At 42.9% G+C, this 23,519-nt stretch overlaps 1 protein-coding gene across 20 annotated transcripts in view; it reads right to left on the bottom strand.

Annotated features, from left to right (window-relative positions):
- Positions 1-23,519, bottom strand: part of KALRN (kalirin RhoGEF kinase) — a 673,147-nt gene that overhangs the window by 583,966 nt on the left and 65,662 nt on the right. The gene's annotated exons all lie outside the window — the stretch shown is intronic.

Here is a 23,519-nt window from a genome sequence, read left to right as displayed (position 1 = left end):
AAAATAAATCACTATTCTTTACACTTTATCATACAATCAAGTTCATGGGCCCCAGAGTCAACCTTTTTCTCTAACAGTCTGATAAAGAAGGTAAGAAATGGCTGAGTGCTCATAAGTGATTTGTACAATACTTTATAAACATGAAAGAGACATCAGTATCAGAGTGCAGTGGTGGTGGCAATGATTTCCCCTGAAAAATCTAAAATGCCCTCCCCAGTACTACCCAAATTCTATCACGTTTTAAATGGCTCACTCAAGCTGGACTTCTTCCACAAGACTTTCTCCGATCACTCCAGCCTAGCAAAATTCATTCATTCGTTCAATATTTATTTATTTAAGCATTCTATGTACCAGATACTAGCTCCTGGGGGTAGAACAATCTAAAAAATTTTTTTTAATTTTTTTAATGTTTATTTATTTTTGAGATAGAAAGAGACAGAGAGTGAGTGGGAGAGGGCCAGAGAGAGAGGGAGACACAGAATTTGAAGCAGGCTCCAGGCTCATAGCTCTGAGCTGTCAGCACAGATCCCGATGCAGGGCTTAAACTCACAAACCACGACATCACAACCTGAGCTGAAGTCAGATGCTCAACGAACTGAACCACCCAGGTGCCCCTGGGGGTAGAACAATCTAAACAGTCAAAATCTCTGTCTGGTGGCTCCATTCTCTCATCTACTAATAAACGCTTATACCTCTGCATTAAATACAGCCCTTCACAATGAACATTTTCCTGAAACTCGTATTACTCTTTACTTTATAATTATGAACCTGTCTTCTTAAGTACCTTGAGCTTAAGCATTTCTGATTTCTTCAAGGTCTGCTAAAAGAAGCTGCTGAGTAAATAAACACTGAATGAATACTTACCTAACTATGTGATATATATAAACATCTATATACTTATATATAAATACATAAAAGGTATATGTATAATTAATATAAAAATTACATATAAATGAGTGTATATATTTATATATAAATATACGTATATATAATTAAACAGATGTGTATGTACGTGTGTGTGTATAATTTTCTCATCTAGCTGCTAAGTTTCTTCAAAGACAAGAATCTCTCTGTTAACATTTCTATCTTCGAGCGCATTCAACCCAGTGCTGGGACATGGCTCATTCTCAGTACATACTTACTTGAATTCAGTAGTTCTGCTAGCAGTGGGGGTTCCCCTTCCATGCCAATCCTGTTAATCATATCCTAGATTTAGAAAATGGGAAGCCTAAGGCCAAGTAAAACAATATAGTCAGTCCTAAGTCACCTACAATCCTCTAACATTCTGGCTGAGCCTTCTCCAAGACTAGAGCACTGTTTGTGAGGAAGGAATAAAGTCATCTTTCATCCAGGAGGGCTGACATAAGCCACTTGTGCGTTCCAAGAAGAAAACCAGAATGAAACTGGAGCAGCAAGCCTTGACTTTGGACAGCACGACCACCCATGGAAACATCCATCATGCGACCCACACAAGATCTGCCTGGCAAAAGATCATGAATCCAGGAGTTAGGGCCACCCACCCTGTCAGGGGGACAGTTGCAGCCAAAACCAGTCCCGTGAGACCAGAGCCCTTGGGTATCCTCGTTGCCCCAGGTACCCATAATTGCTATCTTTTGGCTCCGTCTCTTGAAATCCATCTCCTAGAATAGCCAGCTCTGCTGTGAGCACCCTTAGGGATGCGACAGCTAAGCAAGGTCAGGGGCTGGAGTTGATCTCTGTGGGGAGATGAACCAATATCCTTTACTAGCCTAGGTGAGATCAGGTGAGGTGATGATGCCCTCTCAATCCCCACAGGCGGCCATTGGTCCTACCACCTATACTGCCAATGACTACATGATTTAGCATTGGCAGAGCACGCCACGCCAGCCAGCCACAGATTAGGACATCTGTGTATCACCCACAAGGGCATTAATCCAAATCAGAGAGGTTTTTTTCCCACCAAATCAAAGAGTTCTAAGTTCCAGACATAGTCATAGGATGTCTCAGGATTTAACATCTCAAACTTAAAAGCATTTACCCTAAAGCCGATCCTTCCCATTTGCCAAATTACAAAGTATCCCGGGACCTTCAAAACCAACATTAAATAACCAAATGACCAATCAAAATTGAATTCCCTTTTCTATCCCAGACACAATGTTAGACTTTGCTTCAGTCTTTCCAGATCTGAGCAGTCTGACCCCTGCTCATGTTAGGTCAGCCTTTACATATTACTGCCTCCTTCCCCATCCTCATGATCCCAATGGATCCTGAGTAAGCTGCTCTTGAAAGTCAGCAATGACATTTAGTCATGCAAAGCAGTGAGCTCACTTCATTTTCCTCAATAAATATTTCATTGAGATTCAGAGAAATAAGAGAAACCTTATTCATGAGATTTATGTTTGTCTTAATGATTCACAGCATAATTTGTTCCAATTAAATATTTATTTTAATATGTTCTTGGGTCTGAAAACTTCTGCCCATTCATCAGTGAGTCTTTGTATCATCAGTCCCCCCACAGATAAGGAGACTTTGAGAATAGCCTCGTTCTTCCCCAAAGTGGAAGGTTTTCCTGTCCAGCTCCCTCTGAAGGGGGTGCCTGAGCCATGCTTGCACTGACACATCCCCCCCTGACACATCCCCCAGGGCCCTGCCAGTCAGTCTCTATTCCGTCCTCCCCCTTACCTTGCTCTCAACCTCAAACCACAACCTGGAAGCTCACCCTGCTCAGATACCTCTCTCAGACACAGAATCCCAAGAAACTCTTTGTAGAACAAGGTAGGGGGCAAAGAAAAGCCCCGGGCACTGCAGTATGCTAAAAAGGAGGCTGGAATTGCAGTAAAGAGCTCTGAGTTCCAATTCCAATGGCACCACTTCTGCCCCTTTCCTACTCATATAATGGGCAAATACATACTGTTGGGAGAATCAAATGAGATGATGGAGGTGTTTTATAAACTATAAAGAATTTTAGCCACCTCCCAGTGCTGTCATGACATGTGAAAAGATACATTTCTAGTATTTAGGACAAACCTGGTATATAGTAAATGCTCAAATAAGACATAGTTATAAAAAATATGAGAAATGAAATTTGTTTACTTTTATTAGAGCTCAGTGACTATTTAGGCCTCACTGCCTAACTTGCCTACATGTGGCCTAAGTGAATGTTTCTATTACTCCCATATACAGATGTACAGAACTCTTAGGAATATCCAGAACCCATGTCAGAGGCAGAGACTTTCTGTGTATGTATGTGTGTGCTACAGCTTTAAACTGTTCATATTTATACATATCTTCACAGTCTCAAGTAAGTCTCCCACAGAGACAGCATAATCCCCACTCTGTTGCTAAAACTTCCCTAGATCTGAAGAAAAGCTTCCCCTGTGTCCTTCACAGGGAGCAGTCAATGCCACTCATACCCCCTTAGCCCCAAGAACAGCCCCTGTCAGGTGGCAGCCAGAGCTGTCTGCCATCTGTGGTCCCTCTGTCCTGACCCCAGCTGAGAGCTCACCACTCGGCCTCCCTGAAATCTGGCTCCTGGCACAGATGGAAGTGTCTCCCACAACCCCATGGAATGTTTCTTTAGTCCAGAAAGTACAGCAGTCGCTCTCAGGGAAGGTGCTCTTCTCTGCCTCCCTCCATGCCACCCTCAGGGAGGCTTCCTGGATGACACCTGAGAGGAGGCAGTAAGGCCCTGGTGGGGGCAGAATGAGTAAAATCCCAAGGCAGCTTGAAATCCAAAGAGATTGTACCTTTTATATTAATTAAATGTCATTTCTAAAAATTTTAAATCCCTGGCACTGTGCAAAAGATTTACTATGCCAAAGCAGAAAGGGCTTCCAAAAAGCAATTATAAAAGCTTAGAAGTTAATAACAGCTTTGTACCTTGTACTATTAGAACTAATTCCATTATCTGAGAAACTAAAAACTGATGTTCGGTAACTTCCATGGCTCCTGAAAGAACAGTTCTCTACCACCACACCATGTTAAGTATTTCTCTCCTCCAGGAAGCCATCCCAGAACACTCCCACCACATCCGACTCATTCCATTCACTCTAGACACCACCCACCCTACTCCACACACCCCCACACACACAGCCTAATGTTCCTCTACTTCTTCCGGAGCCAAGGAATCTTAAATTAACAGCAGGGTGCATTATTTTTGCACTCATTAAAGGATTAGCTGAGGTTTATTAGCCCAAAAGAATGAATGAACTGTTCTGAGTGCCAAGCATTGCCAGAGTAAGAGAGGCTGTGGGCAGACAGCACTTTTCTAGCACCTTTCCAATCACACCAATTCTGCCTTTCCAAGACCTAATGTTTAATAAATATTTTATTTATAAAGATAATCAAATAATTTTCTGTTTCTTTCCCCACCACATGCCTAAGGAAAAAACACCACTGTTTTTTTCTTTTTCATAAAAGAAATTCCCAGTGTGGACCCCCAACTCAGGGTAGCAGCTCAACTTGTCCACACACTGGCCAGCTTTCCCTCTGAGCTGGTTGCAGGTCAGAACGAAGCCTCAATGTCTGAAATATGATCTTCTTCCATCTGTCACTTCCCCAATTCGTCATGGAGCTGAGGACTAGAAGATAAAGGTCTCCAGAGGTCCACATGGCAATGAGCAGATGTTAACTTGGACATCAAACGGGACAGAGGTGACTCTGCTTCAAAGCAAGAAGAGGCCTAAGGTCATAGCCAAATGTACTTTCATAGCCAGAGGAGACCCCAAGATGTCACTGAATGGTCCAACATCTGATTCTTCCTTCAGGCACCTAGGGTATTCTCATCACAGTTCCCAGATGAAGGAGTGGAAAGAACACGAGGTTTAGAATAAGAAAACCTAGGTTAGAATCCATTATATATGTTGAATGACTTGGGCAAGTCACCTAACTTCTCAGAGCCTCAGTTTTCTCATCTGTAAAACAGGGATAGTACTATTGTGACGTTCGAGATAAGCACCTAGGACAGTTCCTGGCACTTAGGAAATACACAATTAATGTCCAAAAACTAAATTACAACACAACCATAATCAACAGGCCATTTTCCCTGAATTCTTTCTCCAGTAGGAAGACTAGATTTTTGTTGTCTGTCTATGCTATTTTTGCTGGTCCTTGCATGACTAATCAAAAGCTACTGAGAGACTACCAGCTGGAATGAAAGAAAGATGCAGTCTTTAACCATGGCCAGAGAGAAGTTATCTGTCCAACAAAGGGATGAGAGCTGAGCCACAGCTTTCCCCTCATGAATAAAGTGTCCAGGCCATATCCATAAGGATATTTTTAAACATCACAGTCACTGAAAGTTAAATCTGCTCCATACCCTTTATTTGGATACAGCAGGGTTTTAAGCCACCAAATTTGTTTCTCTGTAGACCATGTCCTGGCAAATAGATTCTTATCTTTAAAAATGCATCCCCATCTTTGTTGACAATCCTGTCTTCTACACTGAGAAATATTCCTGGAACCAGGGTCTGTTTCTGGAAACCAATTTAAATTTATGAAGCTGCTTGTATTTATGATAAAATGGAAGTAAATCTGGCTGAAGCAAAGACCTACATTCCAGAGATAACTGGCCATTCATTTATGAGTTGCTGCCCCTAGCTGACACCCAAACCATAAGCTGCCCCTTGCTCAATCTCCCTGCAGGAACCCTGGGTCATTCAGAAGCACAGGGAAGGAGCTGAAAAAGTAGGGGAAGCAAACAACATTAAATCAAGGAACACACCCTCTACAGTCAAGGTCAACACCCAGGAGGGGCAGTAGGCCTTGGACAGTGGCGGAAGGACTCCACCCACACAGCACTTTGAACAGAAGCTCTCTTCCAACTGGAGGCATAGAGCTGCTAATCTGACGCACACCCAAAACATAGATGTGGGTAAAAATAAAATTACGACTGCTCCCGTGAGAAAGCCAGGAAGAGAACATATTGAAACAATCATGGCCTGAAGCCCTGCCCAGCACCAGTGCTACTAAGTGACCTCAACCAGGGACAGGAAAAGATTGATCAAGTTACTTTCCTTGCTCTAAATCTCCCAATAGCTGCCCATAAACTACTAAATAAAATCCTAAATCTCTAGTGTGGAACATAAAGCCCACTTACCCAACCTTTCCCCGTTTGTCTCTTATTATCCCAAATCCTCTACACGTGCACTTGCAATGAACATACACACACAACCCCCACATAAAGACTATTTTCCAAACTCACCAAACCCTCCCACTCTGTACCTTTCCTCTGTAGCTCTTCTCCATCTCCACAAGTGCAGCTTCTAGCCATCCTTCAAGGCCTTTCAAGGCCAAATCCACAGCTGGAATTCTCTTCTCTGCTCCATGGCACTTTCCAACTAAATAATCCTTTCCCTTCGCTGTAATTTCCATGAAGACAAAGACTGCCTGTCTTGTTCACTATCATAATAGTACCTTTGAAGAGTAGGTATCCAATAAATATTTGCCAATTTAATAACTACCTCAATGCCAAGATAATTCTTCTGTAACTTGAGTTTTCTAGTCCTCATCAGACAAGAAGTTCCCCTTAGCAGAGACAATTCTGCTATTGGCCTGATTTCATTTCTCATGTGGTATCTCAGTCCCTGGAAAGTCTGATCCCATGATGTCCAGGAGCCTGTGCTCACCTGTGCTCATTGAGCATTCCACTGACCACATCTGCCATGTCTTTCCTCTTCTGCTCTGGCCGCCCACCGCTGCTAAAAGATGCATAAGGTGCTATTCTCTGAGGGTACCAGCTTCTGACCCAAAGTGCTGTTCCAGAGCTCTCAAATCCTCAGCACTCCAAGTGCCAAACCACCTGAGCGCCCCCAGAGTCACCACTACCCCAGGATTAAGCCCTGATGGAAGCTAAGCCCTTCTTCCCCACTCTGTGTTCACAAGGTGGCATCCTCTGTACCTGTATGCCACACAGAGTCCTCATGAGAAGAGCTCCTTCAACTTCTGCACAGCACTCCTTTCCTGAGGGTTCAGATGCCATCCCACAGGCTTGGGGTTGGCTGGAGATGAACATCTGGGAAAGAGAACACCTGGTCTCTCCAAAAGCCATTTTCCCCTTCCTCCCATTCAAAGCCATCATACAAACAGGACCAACAGGCTGCTTGACTCTGATGAAATGGCCAGGACATGTCCAGCGCCAACAGTGGCCACAGTATGTTCACTAAACTGAAGTTTAGTAAACTGAAGCTATGTTTCTTTGCCTCTGACATAACCTCACTCCCAATCTGCTGCTTCAGGCCTCATCCCTCACAGCCTCTGTTTGAGGTCCTCAAAAAGTGCTAACTACTACTACCTTTCCTAGTTAAAAAGCAAAGCCCTTCCTCTGCCTTCCTCTTTCTTTCAATACCTCTCCCCACAGCCTACTCTACCCATCCGGCACCTGAGGACCAGTTGCCTCAGCCCCTCCCTCTTAGCATCTAGACAGGCATTTATTTGCCCTGGCTCTTGAATCCTTCTCTCCTGAAGTGGTCGATAAAAATGGATTTCAGCAGATACTGCCCAGGGCCTGAAGATTTATCAATGCTGAGGACCTCTAATGACTGCCAATTAGTGTGTCCGTTATTCTGGGCTGGGTCATTCCAGCCCTTAATCTACTTTATGGAGAAGGAACTCCAGCAAAGCACGAAGCACCTTGAGCTGGTGGACTGAGCCAGCAGGAGGCAGCATGGTGAAGGCCCCCATGCAGGTAGCCCAGCTCAGAGGCCTGGCACGTAGCCTCCAGGTAAGGGAGAAGGCCTTAAAAGGAGCTACTGATGGATGACTCTGCTCCTTCTGGAAACACATCCCAGTCAAAGGTGCAGAGGGCAGCCTGAGGCTGAAGTTTCTTCCCAAGGCCTGGGGCCAAACTTCAAGGCAAGTGGAGGTTGGTCTTTGGTTCCCTCCTTCACATCCAACTTTCGGTCGCCTCCTCTCAAAGCTCCAGTACCCAGCACTTATGGCACATTCTGTCTTTCTCAGCTTATTGAAACCTGCCCCCCTAAGCTTCCAGGCCTTAGACCGCCCCCCCACCCTGACCATTCCACCATGGTCTCCTCATCCAAAAGTTAGATTTCAGTCAATAATTAACAGCTAACATTTATTGGGCTTTTTACATGCTTGACACCACTTCGCCCATACAATAACCCTATGAGGTAAATATTGATATTGTCAGCATCTTACAAATGAGGAAATGGAGGCTTATAGAAGTGCCTAACATTACACAGCGATGAGTGGTGTGAGGTAACCCTGGCCATTTTGATTTCAAAGCCTCATCACGCTGCCTAAAAAGTCAGTCAGTCAGTAAAATAAACCTACCATTGTGCTTGAAACTTCCAAGCTTTATTAAGTTTTAGGTTTGCTTTGGTTTTTAAAGGAGCCTCATCAGGCAAATCAATAGCTTTAACTGATAGAGTTTAAGGATAAATAGTGTGGAGGTGATAAAAGGGGACAGAAGCTACATGTAGGTGTACTTTCAACTTAATTTCACCCCACATGAAACCACCTCCCCAAACTAGCTGTATTCATCTCCCCATGACCAAAAATATCACTCCATGCACACTCTCAACCTACTTGGCACATCTTCTTTGAGTATCTACTTTGAGGGATTTCCAAGAGCTAGCAACCTTCGGCAAGTGATGGACTGATAAGGGGAACATCTAACATGAGGTCAAAGCTATAGACATGGCATATGGAAAAGAGAGAAAGGAGAGATGGATCCTGAACCTGTAGAAGGTATTGATTCAGAAACTGGACCTCCTCTTCTCAGGTGGAAACTATGGAGGGTCCAGTTGGGAGCAGGGGGATAAATGTCCCTCCCTATGGAGCCTCTTATAACTAAAGAGAGGATGTAGAGACATCTGGTTTTTCAAATACAGAGAGCAAGCCAGCCCTCAGGAAAGGCTATCTTTGGTACCCTCATACCTCACACCTGTGCCCTCCAACCCTGTTCCTAGGTAACAAGGGCATGTATTATAGCAAGGACAGCCTTCCAGCCCTGCTGGGGAAGTGATGCTCGTGTTCCCAAGGTCTGTGAGGATTCTTAAACCTTAATATGATCCTTCTTCTTCCAGAAATATTTGCAAGGACCCAGCTCACCCAGTGGAGCCCTATGACTCCATCAGATATATTAGTTTTTATGCAATAAGGCCATTCTTTCTACTATAGAATTTTATTTTTTAATATTTTTCATTAAATAAATTTATTACATTTTGATCACAGGCTATCTCAATTTTTTTTCTTAAGTTACAAAATGTGTTTTTATGGGACATGCCCCTAGTACTTCTGAATCCTTTTCATTAGAATTTGGCTCTGCATTTTTCTGCATCATTCAGAGTATGTAGGCCCCCAATTAGGGCAAGAAACATGTCTAAATGTCTTAATCCTTAACTCTAGCTGAGCACAGAGTGTGATTGATACAGTTGGTTGCTTACTGAGTAGGAATTTACCCTTTTCTTCCTTGCTTACAGAACCTAGATTTTGTTCAAGAATCAGCATCCAAGAGCCTTAGGAGAAAAAGAGATGCTCCCAGCCCCACAGGGTAAATGTTAATTAAGTTATACCAATCATGAAAATTATATCCCCTTTCCAGTGACTTGTTTAGGAATTGGTGGGGAAATTATGTCCTTTGAGCCATGAGAAAAGGTCTCCCAAGGGATATCTGGGATAGGTTTTCTTGCTCTTAAAAAAGACCTATGTGCATACATGCATGAAAACTAGGCTTTTTCAGTTGTCACTTCTCCATGTGACACATGGCATTTTGGCAGCCATCTTGGGACTATAAGGAATGGAACGATGAAAAAAATTGGGGTCCTGGGGAATCTCCATTCTTTTAATGGCAGGCAAGGCAATTAGGATCAACCCTCCCACTAATGGCAATTGTGGACTTTTTCAATCTTCTTAAAGGCATTAAAGAACTAAGAAAAATAACAAAGAAGTACTAGACCAAAACCTAGGAGAAGGGGAGAATCCAGAGATTGGTCCAAAACACAAAGGAGCTTTTGCTCTCAGAATATTTGCCAATCTGCAAGAAACTGTGGCAAAACTAAACTGTTCCTTTGACAGCCAGGATGGGCAGGGGGAGCAAAAATCAAAATTCTAGGCCTTCTCAAGGAAGGGACTCTGATAAATAACATTCCACCCTAAGCTGGGCTTTTACCCAGAGAAAAGGCTTCACCGTTAAGGGAAAGGTAACCTAGAAACACACCAGCTTTCGTGGAAACTTGAAACACAGCTACCTATAATCTGGGTCCAAGGATCCCCAAGCATTCAAAGATTGGATTAAGGTAGAATTGCACTGATAGTATCTATAGATGTCTGGCAAAAGAAAAATTATCATTATAGGAGGAAATTACAATTCTAGGCTTCAAATTATTATCATAAAATATTTTTCAAAAATAATGACCAGGATACAATCAAAGATAATACAAGGAAAAAAGACACCAGGAGCAAGAACCATCACAAACAGCAAGACTACAGAAACAGACCACAAAGACTCCAGAATTATCCAACTAGAGACTATAAAGCAAATATGTTTGCTATGTTCAAGGAAACAAAAGACAAGATTTTAAAGGTTTTTCATTGAACTGAAAACTTCAAAAAAAGTTATTTGAAAAATAATTAAATAGGGATTCCGCACTGAAAAATACAATACTTGAAATTAAGAAGTCAAAAAACAAATTTAATTACTAGATTAGACTTAGTTGGCTAGAGAATTAATAAACTGGAAAAGAAACCAGAGGAAACTATCTAGGATGCACCAAGGTGAGATAAAAAACGAAAAATATAGAAGTAACAATAATAAATATAGAAGATATAGTGAGAAATTTCAACTTCAATCAATTTCAAAATTGATTCAAATTCAAGAAAATTCTATTTTAATCAATTGGTATCCCAAAAAGAGAGAAGAGAAAGAACAGAGATAATCACTGAGAATTTTCCCAAAAGTGATGAAATGCAACAATCTACAGATTTCCTGTAAGAAATCTAATGAACCCAAGCTGACTAAATAAGAGAGAATCTGGTGATGATACTGAGCCTTTTTTTTTTTTAACGTTTATTTATTTTTGAGACACAGAGAGACAGAGTATGAACGGGGGAGGGTCAGAGAGAGGGAGACACAGAATCTGAAACAGGCTCCAGGCTCTGAGCTGTCAGCACAGAGCCCGACGCAGGGCTCGAACTCATGGATCGCGAGATCATGACCTGAGCCGAAGTCTGCAGCCCAACCGACTGAGCCACCCAGGCGTCCCACTGAGCCTTTTATTTAACAGCCCACCTTCTGAACTTCTTGTTAAGCAGGAGAAGAAGCAAGAAGAGAAGGGCAGACGTATTTATTGTTTAGGCTATTTTGAGTTTGGGTTCAATTCCCTGCAGCCAAAAGCATCCTAAATGATATTCATAGTGAGAATAATGTATCCACCATTTACTGAATACTGACCATGTGGCAAGCATTACATATAGATTTCTATTTTCTGTAATTCCTCACAAAGCCTTACAAGGCAGTATGTATCAGTCAATACAGGCATGGTAGACTATGGATACAAACCACTGTGAAATCTCAGTAGCTTAGCAGAAAAGATGATTATTTCTTGTTTGTACTACAAGTTCAACATGGTTCAACAGAGGGCTATGCTCATAGTCATTCACAGTCCCAGGATGTTAGAGACTTTATCCTAGCTAGCTTCTACAATCAGTGAAGAAGAATGAAGTAAATAGTAAGGGGCTTTTAAAACTTCCATTTGGAAATGAAACACCTGATTGCTCACGTTTCATTGGCTAAAAAAAAATCACACAGCCGAAGCTATAGGGAAGTGCAATCTTACTGTGTGCTCATAAGGTGGAAAACTGTAAATATTAGTGAATACTTGTGACTACCACAGATAGGTATTACCCTAATTCTTCAAATGAGGAAGGTAAGGTTCAGAGAAGTATTTAATACTTGTTAAATAGATGAGTTGACAATGCCCTCATTTAATGCATCTTCCTGAAGGTGATATTATGGACATAACTACTTGCCTTTTTGTGATGAGGTTAGTGAGAAGAGAAATGAAGCAGTGATATGACCTCTAAGGAACCAAGCAGAGTATCTAGCTGGGTCTCATCATGATCTATCCTAGAGTCACTACCTTCAAGGGCAGAGTATGGGACCAAGGCAGCCAGTGGTGGGGAGATGCGGGAGGCAAATATTCTAGTCCTTTCCTTATTCCTTATGTTAACTAGATCCTTCCCTGTGTGGATAAGACTGGACTGAAATTGGCCAGAGAAAGAATTTATATACATGCACTAAGGGTTCCCACTATCTTATATATTCCAGGTGTTCAAGATGTGGTTAAGAGAGGGGGAAAATAAGCCCACATAATCGAGTTAGCCATGCCAAGTTTCTTAACTTTGATCTCTGCAAATTCAGAAAGTTGGTCAAGGCAAAGGATATGCAAACAAAGACAGCTCTTAACCCATCATGTCCGAACATAGAAGGGACGACCTTGTTCTCTCAGTTCCTCAAGACCTTCCCATGAGGTATATTTTCCAGCCTGTACTGTGCAGAACATTCTCCACCTCCTCCCATACCTACTCATGACACATGCACCTCCCTCTTTCCGGTACCCCACATCTACTGGCAGTGTCCCCCAGCTGCCCTTCCTGCTACACATGGACTGCCTCTGCCAGTCCTGTCCAGCCTTCTACAAACACAGCAGCAGCTGTCTGAGATTCTCTCCCTGTGGCAGGGAAAGAGTCAATACCAGTGTTCTTATTTATTTATGTGTTGGTTTATTCCTTCCCAGGGATGAGGCAGCGGTTAAGGGGGAAAGGAGGGGGGAGGAACAGAGAGGGAAGGCCCAGAAAAGAAGCTGTGGTGGGCTAGAGATTGGCAGAAGAAATGTCTCTATAATTTCCACTGCTTTCAAACCACACTGTCTCTAACTGAGCCCCCTGGGGTGAAAGGTCTATGTTTTACCGGGGATGAGAGTTTATAACCTTAATTATGCCTTGAAGCATTTGGCTGTGTTCATCCTGAAACTTCCAGCAGAAAAAAAGAATGTGGTTTCCATTACAGTGTCACTGAGGGACTTGTACTGGGGTTGGGATCATTAAAATGAAAACACTGATGAGTAAGCCATGGCATTTTGTCTCCAAGACTTACGTCCTTCCTCCACCCCTAGTCCTGTACTTTATTTTGAGACAGGCTTAAAATAGTCCATAAAATATGGAGCTCATTATCCCATCTAACAGATTTCATTTGGCATGAATGTAGATTAAAAGCCCCATGCCAATTCTTCCTCCTAGCCTGAGTTTATAAGAAAGACACTCCTCTGCCTTTGCTCTGGGCTGGGTTCTTTAGAACTCAATACTGCAATAGACCAGGAGAGCCAGGAGGTACCACTTCCAACTCCACTTGGCTTATTTTTCAGGATAATAACAAGGGAGGATGGAGAAAGAAATACAACCTGTTTGGGGGCTCTTAGAAATTTTGCCTGGAGTCTTAAGATGCTGGATCCAATCTAGACACCCCTCAAACCCATGAATTCTCCATCCTGCCCATTCTTCCACATACAATGACTACATCAGGGATGCTGAGCTTATTAAAGGGGGCAGGATTGGAGGTTGAAACCACAGGGAATATAATGAAAAGAGGCCTCTCTAGGAGTTTTTGTGTCCTGCTTTCATATGCAGGCTCAGCCAATAACTAACTGCATGGCTTCAGGAACTGAAATCCTCTCTTCAGGCTCAGTTTCCTCATCTCTTAAATGAGAGGTCTCTTCCAACTCTGTCTGTTCTTTTGCTGAGGGTACAATTATGGAGGTAAAGAGAGTGAGAAACCAAAACCTCTTCTCACCACTGATCTTGTTTGGCCCAATACCACCTCTTGAACCAGTAAATTCACTTTTTATCTGATAAAGCTCCAGCCTTCTCTGATTACACCTTTCCTCTGAATCACTAGAGCGTTTGCACTGCATTTTCTCTTACCCGGAATGCCCTTTTCCCTTGCTGTACCCAAATCTTCAAAAATCCAAATACTCATAAATACATGCTGATGGCTTGATTTATGTCTTTAATGCATTCCATGCACAGGTGTCATCTCCTCTCCAAGAGTTTCCCACAGGGCCCAGTATAGGGTTTTGTATCAGAGGAGGGAGGAGGGACTGATCTCTCAATTTCACTGGCAGGCTTATGATTCTCCACTCATTTATCGTTTCCCCTAAACCATTCAATGGCAGAATTTACAGGTGATAGACCTCCCCACCACCTCACCCCTGTACTTTCTAATTATAGATCCTCTCTGAGTCCCCTCAGCTATCTCATCGATACAATGAGAATAACACCGCCTACATCGCAGGGTTGTTGAAGGACTGAATGAAGCAGGTGAGAGCCTATCCAAGGTCTTGACCTAGCCCACCTCTCCAGTCTCAGCCCATAACATTTCTTACTCTTCTGCTAAGAATATCAAGGCCACCTGAACTGCATTTCCTCTTTTTTTTTCTTCTTTCTACTTAAAAATAGCTTTCTAAGCACCTCCTTCTACCCTCTTTCCAACAGAGGAAGCATTCCCCTCCTCCGGTCTACCACTTCCATCTGTACTCTTGCTTCAGCCCATTCCTACCTCCTCCAGGTCACTGATGCACTTTACAGCACTTATCACAAGCTCTTATTATAAATTCAACTGTTGCTGGACTTGTGTATTATCCGTCCCACTCACTAGAATGTAAACTTCATGAAGACTTCATGCCTTATTCATGCTGTATCCCCAGAAAATAGCACAGGCCCAGAACATAGGCAGTACTCAATGAATATTTATTGAATGGATTAATAAATCCATTTCTGTATATCATTTTCAAACCTCTCTCTGTCATTGGCCCCACCCCATCCTTAAATACAGTCAGGCCTCCCTTCCTTAACAAAACCATCATTTGACCTTAATGTCTCACCAACCTATTTTTTACCTTGCATTTTCTGACATGGTTCTCAAATAAACAATATGTGCCGGCTGCTGCCTCATCTTTGCCATCTCCTCCCACTGCAATCTGGTTTCTCCTCACCAAGGCTGCTGAAACAAAGCTGTGAGTAGTCACCAAAGCCTTCTGTCACCAAACCCCTCAAAGTTGCCCAACTTCCCTGCAAATGGGGATCCCTAACTGTCCCTTCTCCTCTACTCCCATGAATTTATTGTGTCCTGGCTCTCCTCCTACCTTTGGGAATATTCTCCTCACTTGGATCCTGTCTCCCCATGTCCACACTTTGCAAGATCAGTCGACACTAATCACATTTCCCCCTATACTGTCTTCCCTGAGCTAATATCAATTTCATGATCACTTTTAGGCCAATAAATCAAAATCATGCATCTGCTACCCTAACTGTTCTCTAGAAACATAAACCTGAAGACGCTGGGCATTATGTTATATCATGTTATACTTCTTCATATTTCCAGCACCTGGCACTGGTACCATATTCCCAGTACCTACATTCCCTACTGCCTGGCATGCAGAAATTGTTCAGTGCATTTTTAAATTAAATGCTACTACCCTGCCATCATCTGCCTTTAACCTGACATGCAAGCAAGAATCTTCACAAGGCAGCCCCAACCTATCTCTCTAAACTTAACTCTTACCACACACACAATCCAGGAAGTCTGTACTCTCTGACTTCCATCCTCTTAGTTAAGTACCACTGAAGCTTAACTCAGTGTTGTCCTATTAATCCTACCTGTCACTGTAGTATTTGTTACTGTCTACTTCCCCCACTAGACTATAAAGTCTTATGAATACAAGAATACTGTCTTCTTTAGCACTGTATTCCCAGAGCCTTAATTGGGCACAGCATATAGTAGGCCCTCAGAAGACATTCATTGAATGAGCAAACATTTCTTATTTCATTCAGACTATTTCTCCCTCTTATGAAATAATACCTGACAGCACCATGTAGATATATTTAGGTACTGCAGGTATATTATTTTGCAGGTATTGCAAGTACTGTCCACATAGAAGCATGGAACCTTACGACTAGAAGGTATCTACCTTCTAGTAATCCATCATCTGATAGAGGGGTCAACAGAGACTCGCAGAAATTACTGATAGATCGTGGTCTTTCAGGAGTTTGAACTGTAAGCTCTCTAAGGGCAGGAAGCCTACTTATTATCCTCAAATGCTCCCTGCTATGCGTAGACCCTTAGTAGATATGATTACTATTGCCAGCAATTAACACCAACAGTATTTATTGCTTTGGCCATTTCTTTGATAACAAACTGCCTCCATCTGCAAGGTGAAGGGTAAACTCTTCACTTATGTTGAGAATCCAGCTGGCATTCTGACCATCCAGGGTCATCCACAACCCCTTGGCTATCAGCAATCACTGAATATGTCACAAGAGAAGAACAGGCCCTGGGAGGCCATGCCACACCCAGAAAAGTGCTGCTTTGCTGTTCTCACATCACGGTAACCTCCACCTCACTGGATGGAAACACCACACCTGCACCTCACAGGACAGCTATCGGTGTCCTTCCCCCAGGACTTGGCCTAGATATATCTTGTCTAGTGATCTCACACCACAGACAAGACATCCCAGTGATATACTCTATATGTGCTGACAAGGGAGGTGGACAGGATCTCCAGTTTAACATGTGTGCTGGAGGAAAAGTGAGTGTCTCCCCACCCACCTGTACCATAGCACATATAGAGAGAACTCAGCCCAGATGGGAGTCAGGGGTCCTGGATAGCAGCTCTGTGGCTTTAGCAAAGTACCTAACCTCTGTAAGCCTATTTTCTATCTGGGAAATGGGGACTAAAGTAATCTATCTCAAAGATACATAATGAGGACCCACAGATATAAGACATTAGAATTGTCAAATCATTACAGTTCTCTTTTTTTCTCCTTAACAATGCCATGATAATCAGTATCTTTTCTTTGTTCCCTGGAGAGTTCAGGTACTCTGTTAGCCAAAGTGATTTATTGGAAACAACCCTGAACTAGGTGTCTGGGTGAGAATACAAAGGGATAGTGGGACAAGGACCTAAACTCAGAGAACATCCACTCTCAGGGAGGGGAAAGGACCCCCTACAAACGCACTCGCCCAGAAGTAACTAAGCTCATAACAGCAGCACAAATCTGGGAGGACAGCATGCACCTACCAAGCACTTCTTCAGCTCAGGCACTGCCACACATATTAACTCCTTCAGCGCTCACAACAACCCCGTGAGACATGTCCTGTTACCACCCACAGGAGCCCATTGTGTATCATGGAATGCCTAATTATGGACACCTAAGTGCCCACCTGCCTCCAAACAGAACCAGGTATGACTAATTAGGGGAGCCTTTTCGGAAGACATGTGAGTTTCAAGGTTTAGAAGGGGAAGGGTGTGAATTAACTATAAGAAGGAGACGCTTGGGGCATTTCTAGTGGAAGCACAGGAAAATACAGAGCTTTCTGGGCAGATTCTGGAGCAGAGCAACAAAGAATTGTCTGGGATGGTGTTTCCAGTGGTGCTGTGCTCAAACTATTTATTGGACAAGACACTTGGTCCCTTTAGAAAAGTGATCTTATGCCAAAAGCCAATTAAATAACTATAAGAGAGGGGCACCTGGATGGCTCAGTCAGTTGAGTGTCCAACTTCGGCTCAGGTCATATCTCACGGTTCGTGAGTTCGAGCCCCGCGTCAGGCTCTGTGCGGACAGCTCAGAGCTTGGAGCCTGCTTCGGATTCTGTGTCTTGTTCTCTCTCTGCCCCTTCCCTGCTCATGCTCTGTCTCTCTGTGTCTCAAAAATAAATAAAACATTAAAAAATAAATAACTATAAGAGATACATATTTGTAACTTAAAAAGCTAAGTTAAAGTAACTTCTTTATGTATATATAGGAATATTCAGCTCAAACGGGAAGGTGATTACAACCTAAGTTCCTCTAATTGGAAAATCCCTAGTTCAGGAAGCCATCCAACACTTTTCATACACATGCTGTGTGCTTTTCTCCTTTTTCCCACAGACCATAGGAGGGAAGGAACTAGTCATAAAGGTTGGCACAAAGAAAACATACGTCAAGCTGGGCACACATATGCAACAGTTAACAAAAGCAGGACAAGCCAAAACAAAATGGGTATCCATTTGTCCAGGATCACCTGGGTATCCTACTATCCATGGCAATAGGGACTGGCCACAAGCAGATGGACTAAGCAGAGACACCAAGCCTGACCCAGTCAGGGACCAGAGCTGGGCAGATTACTGAGCAGCAAGCAGACCACAGACAGGCCATCTTCAGTGATGGGAAACCAAGGGCCAGGAAGAGGGCTGTAGGCATGGGAAGGATGAGATCTACAGTCAGGATGCCTGAGAGACACAGCCATTAGAGCTAGCTGCCTCTTGACCCTGTACTGACTGCACCTGGGCAGAGTCAATCCTTGGATTAGGACATTTAGGAGATGTGAAGGTTGAGGCAAGAGAGAACAGCTGCACAGGAAGAGGTGAACTTTGGTGAGAAACACAGATTCCTGGCTGAGCTGCAGCCCAACACTGTGAAGGCTTAAGGAAAGTTACTCTCCTCACTGCCCATCTATCAGAAAGGAGAAAGGGATTTTTGTTTCTCGAATTCTGGGCAGGGCCCAGCTGTTGGGGGCTATACTAAGAAGGAATGAAAGGGGCTTGACATCTGCAGTGATAAACTGCCATCCCAATCTCCAAAGCCTTAGGCAGCCAGAACAGACAGCAAAAACCCCAAAGCAAGCTGGGGCCAGACAACATCCTGCACACAAGAAAAATTTTGTTCCTAGAAATAAGGAAAGTCAAGGTTTAGCTAGGTAGTGATAGAAAATGGTTGCAGTTGCAGTTTTTGAAGAAAATTGCATGAATTATACCCAAAAGATTATGTTCTTTTAAATTTTACTCCTTAGTGCATTCCTATGCTTACTCCTGTGTTAACTATTCTCATATAGTGGCTGATTTTCTCATTTATTTTGTTATTTTGCTAAAGAGGCATTTTTGCCTTTCCTCTCTGGCATCCATGTTACAGGATGGCAATGAGCAGTCCTCAAGCCTGGCTACCATCAGAATCACCTGCAGAGCCCTTAAAAATGCCAATGTCCAGCTCCAGCAAGTCTCACTTAATTGGCTGCGGGTGGTGGTGGGAAGAAAGGAACTGGACACTGCACTCTCTAACAGCTCCTGGGTGATTCTCATGTATATCCAGGGGTAAGAATCAGTTGGTTTCTGGTCCAGAAGCCAAAGTACTGTGTGGTACCTACAAGAATATGGACAAAACACCAAGAAGAAATTAGCAGTCTAAAAACTATGTTGTAAATTCAATATATCACTTAGGTTTTCCACACATCAGTCATTTATGTACTTCTGACATCATTTAACCATATCCGTTACCTCCTACAGTTATTTCCTCAATAGTATTTTAAATCAATTCCATTTTACTTAAATTTATTTTAAAAAGAAACTACTGTACTGAGGATAATGGCAAGGTGACATAAAAAGGCAGGGGCAAAAGAAGAAAAGACAGTTGCTCCTGAGAGGGAAAAGCACTCAAGTTAGGAGACAGGGAAAGACAGAAGACCCAGGATGTGGGGCAAAGCTGGCACAGGCATGGGGTGAGGAAAATAGGAAGCTTGGAGATAGGTTGTACACTAACAGAAGAATGCCAGAGAATGGGGTTACAGGTAGCAAGTGCCTATAGGAGGCCGTGCCCTTAAAGAAGCCCTAGGGAGAGGGGTGCCTGGGTGGCTCAGTTGGTTAAGTGTCCAACTTCAGCTCAGGTCATGATCTCATGGCTCGTGGGTTTGAGCCCTGTGTCAGGCTCTGTGCTGACAGCTCAGAGCCTGGAGCCTGCTTCAGATTCTGTGTCTCCCTCTCTCTCTGCCTCTCCCCGGCTCGTACTCTGTCTCTCTGTCTCAAAAATAAATAAACATTAAAAAAAGAAAAAAGAAAAAAAGAAGAAGCCCTAAGGAGAGAGAGGCTGTGGAAGCAAAGAAGCTGGGGTCAGAGATGAAGGCAGGGCAGAGTATGAGACCCAAGCGGGGCTGCTGGAAGTGAGGGGCGATCTGAGAGATGAGTGGGGCTGAAGAGGGCCTGCTTGGATGAAGTGGGGGTGGGGACAGGGGACAGCACAACAGAAACAGACACCAGGCAGAACAGAATGTCTGCTGGACAGCACCAGGCAGTGACCAGCAAAAGACCCTCCAGCGACATCTGTAAATCACCTAAAATCATCTCACGACAACCAGTGGTAGACATTCCATACGGTGGAAACACTGCCCAATGCCCTATGAAGAAGGAGCCACCAGTCTTCCCTCTCTTCCTCTTTCACTCCAACATGATTACGCGTAAACAAAGAAATGTAAGCCCCCACTTCGCATGTCAGGTCCCCAAGGACATGCCAAAACTCAACAACCACAAAAAGTGATGTTATTTCTCTTCTCTTATACACTACTCGTGTTTCTTATCTGCATGAGCTCCTTTCTTTCCATGAGCAGCCCTACCTACCACAGGAACCATCTCCTCAGTCACTGTCTGTAAGCACAGAACAGTCAGCAGAATTGACCAACACCCAGTAACAAACACCATAAAAACTGCGTCTGCTATTAACAAAATAAATCATCAAAATAACCATGTCTGAGCAAGTTGGTAGTTCACTGTCATATAGGTCCTTACATATAGACTAAAAATATCCTTACACATAGTTAACTACAAGCCCTAAAAAACAATCCCTTTTATTATTTAAAATCCTCACCCTTAACTTTTTTTAAATGATGGGGGAGACAAAAGGTTCATCTGCAATCACCAAGCAATCACTGTCATTTCTCAGTAAAGTTTATTTCCGCTCCACGATGTGTTCTGTTTCCTCCCCTTTCCTAGATGTGTCAAATCACAGATTCCTGTATCCCCCAGTCACAGCCAAGAGAATGACTCAGGCGGCACACAGCTTGTCGATTATTTCAATTTCCTGGGCTAAGCTCATCATTTCCCCCCTTCTTCTCATTTCTTATCCTCTCCTCACTTTCTTGAGGCCTGTTACTTTCAAGATGACATGAGGCATGACAATAATGAGGGTGAAATGACATGAAATCCTAAAACAGATGAAGGGAGCTAAATTCTGATACACTAAGAAGAGATCTAAGAGAACTTCGTTCACCGCCCGGGAGGACGGGGTTCATCATTCATCCATCCATCCATTCAACAAATATTTACTGAGAATTTCCCATGAGTTATCTCAATCTAGCACGCCACTTGAAATCATGCCATTGTCTAGACAATGTTAGGTAACATTAGCTGCTAGAGAGGTGCTCTCTATCCAAAACTTCTGCTTGAATACAGATGTGAGGGTGCACACATGTACACGTATAGTACTAGGACACCCACTAACCAGAACTGGGCAACTTAACATTCAACCCCAGAAGCCTAGAAATAAAATACCCTTCACAGGAAGGGCTAATTTAAAGCCTCATAGTAAAGAAAACCCTAGAGACACTGTTTATGAAAGACCATAAACTTTCATCTACAGCCATACATGATGACAAAACATTCATGGAAGAACACACAATTCTGGCAACCAACTTTTGCTATCCAGGGGCACAGGTTAATCCACAAATCCATAAATGTATTAACCTGGCATTTCAAGAATGTTTGACACTTTTTTCTTTTTTTTAATGTTTACTTATTTATTTATTTTGAGAGAGTGAGCATGCACGAGAGAAGGGGAGAGGCGCAGAGACAGAAAGAGAGAGAATCTCAAGCAGGCTCCATGCTCAGCATAGATCCCAATGTGGGGCTTGATCCCACAGCTATGAGATCATGACCTGACCCCAAATCAAGAGCCACCCAGACACCCCGAATGACTGATACTTTTACATGCACTAACAATAAATTTCCCCCAAATGCTATAAGTATTGGTATAATATTCCCAGTTTTCAAATTAACAAACTGAGGTTCCATTTGAGAGTAAACCATTTATTCAAGGGCACTTGGAAAGTAATGAAGCCAGAACTTGAATCTAAGTTTGCAATTCATGGATTCAAGCATTTTCAAAAAATAAAATAAATTATTATTATACCTTATACACTAACATCTAATCTCTTCTTCTAATTAGTATCATATGTTAGTTTGAATTTGTTTGAATTCACATAAGTATAAATTGTCTCTAAGCTTCTAATAATTCTTAGACTTTTCTCAGCTCCTGGTTATTCCATACCTCCTGCTCCTGTTTTTCCCAGGATGTTTGTAGGAGAGTGAGAATTAACTGTCCTGGTAATAAAAACTAACATTTATGGGTCACTTTCTTCATGCCAAGCACTGGGGTAAAGTATTTCACTTGTAGTTTCTCACTCAACCCTTACAGCAACCCTCTAGGTCAGTGCTATTATTACCATCATCACCCTGTTTATAAGGAAGGAAAGGAGGCACAGAGAGTTTAAGTAACTTGCCTGAGATCACACAGGTAAGGAGGATTCACACTTATGATCTTCTTCCCTGTCCCCCAGTCTATGACCTCCACCTGTAAGAAGTTCTGGCTCTCCTAACACTCTCATCTCCTCTCCAGTCTGGGCTCCCACTGGCCTGTTTCTCAGTGCCAGTGACAGACTGCTTTTCACATGTGTCCTCCATCTTTGATTTCTCCCTGATAAGAGCCCTGGTTCACCTGCTCTGTGCAGCTTTCTGCTTCTACCTTATACTGACCTCCTGGCATACCTAAGAATGTTCCCAATGGAGATGAATACACCTTGGGTATACAGCAGGGCTTCCCCAGGACCATCTTTTCCATCAGGGGTTTGATCTCATTCTTGCCAAAACCTCTTAAAGGAGCCAAAGCTTTTAAAAATAGCACTCAATATTTTTAAAATTACTCAACCAAGTTAGTAGTGGCTTTCCCTTACAGCAGAGTATCTGAATTTGCATCACATTATCAAGAGATTTAAAACACATTAATATGTGAGGGTGAAATGTATTAAGGTCAGATCAACCTGAGGAATAAAACTGACTTTCCCTTCTCGTTCCACTGACTGCAAATTCTGAACCGGCTCTATCTACAGATAATCCACAAAAGGAGCTGTCCTCAGCACAGGTGCTATATAGCTCCATGATGCTGAAAGGCATGTAAAGAGGAAATGAACACTTACAAAGCACCTATTGTGCACCAGACGTTATGTTATGTGTTTTATAGGTATAAATTAAATAATAATTCCCCAACAACCCTAGCAAATAGGTCTTTACCGAGCCCATTTTACAGATGGGGAAACAAGCTGAGAAAAGTCACATGAATCAGCCTAAGGTCACAGAGCTGGTAAGTGGCAGAGCTGAGATCTGAGCCTACATCTGTTTGTTTCCAGCTTCTTGATGCAGGGACCATTCTCCTTGTTACATGGCTTCTCAAAGTGATCTATCAAAAGCCCTGCAACACTTGTCTTTGACTATAGTATGGAGCTTGATTTAAAAAAAACAAAAAAACAAAAAAAAACAAAAAACAAAAAAAACAGCAAGAAATGAGATGCTGATATACAGATGCTCCCCAAATGGCACTGTGATCCCAATTCCCAGCTGAGTCACAAATGTCCCAAGAAAAACAGCCTGTCTTTACTTTCCATGGGTT

This window comes from Herpailurus yagouaroundi, unplaced genomic scaffold (genome assembly GCF_014898765.1).
Source record: "Herpailurus yagouaroundi ecotype Mexico unplaced genomic scaffold, PumYag 162, whole genome shotgun sequence".
Lineage (NCBI taxonomy): Eukaryota > Metazoa > Chordata > Mammalia > Carnivora > Felidae > Herpailurus > Herpailurus yagouaroundi.
This window is presented reverse-complemented; position numbering and strand designations above follow the sequence as displayed.